The sequence below is a fragment of the Triticum aestivum genome, chromosome 3A (assembly GCF_018294505.1).
Source record: "Triticum aestivum cultivar Chinese Spring chromosome 3A, IWGSC CS RefSeq v2.1, whole genome shotgun sequence".
Classification (NCBI taxonomy): Eukaryota; Viridiplantae; Streptophyta; class Magnoliopsida; order Poales; family Poaceae; genus Triticum; species Triticum aestivum.
Genome location: NC_057800.1, coordinates 736,721,621 through 736,725,467, shown reverse-complemented (window position 1 = coordinate 736,725,467; position 3,847 = coordinate 736,721,621). Strand labels below are relative to the sequence as shown.

The 3,847-nt window shown below is 45.9% G+C and overlaps 1 long non-coding RNA gene across 1 annotated transcript; it reads left to right on the top strand.

Annotated features, from left to right (window-relative positions):
- Positions 1 to 392: 392 nt before the first annotated feature.
- On the top strand, positions 393 to 1,489 carry LOC123059587 (uncharacterized). Its single transcript, XR_006427484.1, has 3 exons — positions 393 to 628; positions 743 to 813; positions 1,049 to 1,489. It is a non-coding gene; the product is annotated as an uncharacterized lncRNA (long non-coding RNA).
- The last annotated feature ends 2,358 nt before the right edge of the window (positions 1,490 to 3,847 follow it).

Below are 3,847 nucleotides of genomic sequence, written 5' to 3'. Positions count from 1 at the left end.
AGCAGCTCCATGAACAACAACACCATCGCACCATCACTTGCTCACGCAACTAGGCCTCCTCTCGTAGCCGCTCCCGCTCATAGCAGCCCGTCCTCAGTCTCTGGCGCGCTTGGTGGGCCTTCGTCTTTGGTTGAGCTCGACGCCGTCACGGTAATTACATGTCGCACCAACATATATATATAGGAAAATGGGTTGGTACTCCTAGGAGTACATACTCCTACTGCTCATCCCCCCGTGCTACTAATTCGCTTTAATTAGAAGGAAAAAATACATGCAAAATCTGAACAGAAACCGTGGTCGCTGCTCCGATTTTTCTGGGTATGTTTTATAGTTGCCGTCGTATCACCTTATCCATTTGACCGCTTACCCATCTCTCCTCCTGTTTTATTGGCGTCCAGCTGCGGCGGCGGCTCACATGAATATGCGGCGGCGGCCAAGAGTAGCTCGGCCGGGACGCCCATCTTCTCACCGGCCAATGGCGCTGACGTGACTGACCAGTGACCAGGTTGTTTTTCGGCACGGTGCACTCACTTTAGTGGAGCCTTGTTCTTTTTCCGTTGATATTGAATCCTGCTCCAAGTCTCTAACCGCAAGTAGCTGCTTTTGAAGTCCACCAATCACATGCGAGGTACCTGATCGATTTGCCTCACTACCATATACTCCATACATAAATTCCTCACGGCAACAATTCTCATACAGCTTCATTAACTCCGGTTGATCTGCTTCTTATTCCTTCTTTCAGGTTATGCCAGGAACCACCAGTCCACCATAGATCTAGTATGTGGGACGACAGGGTTGTATCTTCTTGTACAGGTTGGCAACTCTTTCTCTTCTAATGTTTATAGGTTCAATCGAACATGAGGATGCCTTCTATTCCCATATGTGCCACATGTAAATAGGTCCAAAATTCAGATTTGGGGATTTTTCTTCTGTTCACGGTTAGTGTGAATTTAGTTCCAAATTCTGGTAAACAATCGGGGATGCCATCCGATTGTATTTAGGTGCACTTCAATGAATCAATGCCATCCGATCTGTTTTGTACATGCAGGGTGTGTGTCTTTGGATACATTACGTCGTCGTTGCCGCCGCCGCAGCCGTCCATGTGCGGTGGAGCGGCCATGGTGAAGTTTCATGCATGCGCGACGAGTGATCCGACTCGCCCAATCTCACCTGCAGCTGCAGTGTCGCAGCCCTCCCTCGGGTCTGCTCTCTCCCAAGTCTGCACACGCCATGGATATATGATGTCAGATTGAAGAACACATGATCAATCACCATGGATCTCCTAGCTACCGATGGTGCCTGTTTGATCCACGCCCTATAATATACTGCGTGCATGCCATTAATTTGCTAGTACGTACACACGAGAAACAGTTGGCAGCTTCCTTTGCACCCATATAATCAAGTCATGTTTCTTATTGATGATGATGTATATATTCCCTGCAAAAATAATGATGATGTATATGTACTCCTTCTGATGCATATGAACTTATGAACTTACTTTTCATTTCAAATGAATATAATGATTGTTCTGAGAAAGGATGAATGCATATACGTATACTGCTTTTGATGCAGTACATACCTTTTTTTGGTATACACTTCTTCAGGAACGAACTGCAGCATACTCTTCCAAAAATATGCAGTATATACTTCTTAAACAAATGGCAGTATATACTCCTTGAGTATTTTCTTGTTATATACTCCTTCAAAAAACCGCAGTATATACTCCTTCAAAAAAACCGCAGTATATACTCCGTCAAAAAATGCCAGTACATACTCCTTGAATTTTGTTGGTATATACTCCTTCAAAAAGTTCAGCACTTAGTACTACTTAAAAAGGCAGTACAGAACTCTTTACAAAAAGAAAAATGAACTCTTTACAAAAAGAAAAATGCAGTATATGTCTTCCATGTCGTTGGGTATATATCCTCCACCAACCATTCGAAAAATACTAAAACACATATGAGGTATATACTGCTAGCATGATATGATGAAAAAGGTCTATATTTTACACGCTTCATTCCCAATCTGAAGAGGTATAAAGGGTATACACTGAGATTCAAAAAGTCAAATAAAGGGCATATACTACTTGCGTTCAAAGTGGCATCTCACAGCAACAAAACCAGACTCTCCCCCGAAAAAAATATCAGAATTTCCATGGGATAACATGCACCGATTACCTACAATCTTGGAGGTTGTTTCTCGCATGCAACACAATTTACTAATATTTTAATTAATTAATCCATTGACTGAGGAATTTAGTAGGGTGAGAGTACATACTCCTGGGAGTATAAAAAAGGAGTCCTATATATATATATATAATATTCCATTTTTGTTGCCTTTCGGATGTTTTACGCCACAGACATATGTGTTTGCAGGCGAAAGAAACCCCATGCACCATACTCTACTTGATCAAAGGCCAGAAGGTGGACATGGGAAAGGGGATGATAATGGACCCCTTGCAACCCACGTTCCACAACCAGCCGATCCCTGCTGGGCACTTCAGGGTTAGCTTGTCCAGTCTGAAATCGGGGCACGAGGATTTGCCTCCTCCAGTACAGCATGTGGGAGCGGACGACGAGACCCCGCCGCGGATTGGAAGCTGCAAGGGTTGGGTGCTGCTATGGCCGAAGAATCTTATTCGTCTGGAGCCGGCCGAGAGCACACCAATAACCACACATCAACAAGCATGTGCGGAGACCACCACCCCGCCTACGCAATTACCAGCTCCTGTAGTGCCGGGTGAGAGCGGCGGACGACATGATGAAGGGGGTGCAATAGTGCTGGTTGATGTAATTTGTCCTATAGAACAGAGAATGGATGATGAGACGGAGGTCGACCCTATGGAATTCCTCAATACAAACGCGTATGACTGTGACATAGAATTGATGAGTCAACCATATGACGAATCGGGCTATCGGCTTGCTAATGAGGATATGGATGATATGCCCGAGCAGGAAGGTCGTAGCAGGGATTGCAAAAAGTCTCTCTTCATGAAATCCTCATAGGACACGCTTGAAGATGCCGCCTCAACACAGGCTCAACTATCCCAGCGCGAGGGTCGTATAGTACTTAGCCCAGGAACACTGGGGCAGGGGTTAAGGAAGGGTCTAGAAGGTGTGCCCAAGAAAAAGGAGAGAAAGAGATGGGGGAAGATAGCTGCCTCCAAACAAGCTAGAGCACATAGCAGCCAAACGATGCATTCTGAAGAGTGTGTACCCGTGAAAGGTGCGGCCATGTTCCATCTCACGGGCGAGCCGATGCCACCGCCGAAACCACTGGAGGCACTATCAGGGGATCTCAGGAAACAGCACGACCATGTGTTGTCGACTGAGAAAAGCCTACTAGCCTCAAAGGATCCAGAATATCCGACATACGCGGCTCGTGTGCCTGAGGGGAAGTGCTACGTCGAGACACGACCCGTGGAGGTGTTCTTCCTGCGGTTTGACCATATCTTTGAGATGTTTCTGACAAGACGGCTCGATTTTACAATCGTCCGCCTTTTTGCGCTACATATGAGCTCTGTCATGAACAGTGAAGAAGTCTCGCAAATCTGTGTGGCGGATCCGTACTACATGCACGAGTCTTTCTTGAGTCTCGGCGACTTTGAGCGTGAAACAGCTAGGGACTACCTCCAAAACTTCATGGTACAGAATAAGGACCAGGAAATTGTCCTCGTGCCTTATCATCCAAAGTAAGTCAGTTTCGAACAACCCTTTCATACATTTTAATCATTCCTTCTCTCTCTATGGGGAATAATTTGAGGTGTCTTTTCCCCGCAGCAACGGGCGCGCCGTCCTTATCGTTCTTTATCCGCAAGTCTCCCACGCCGTGTATTTTGACCCTTCCA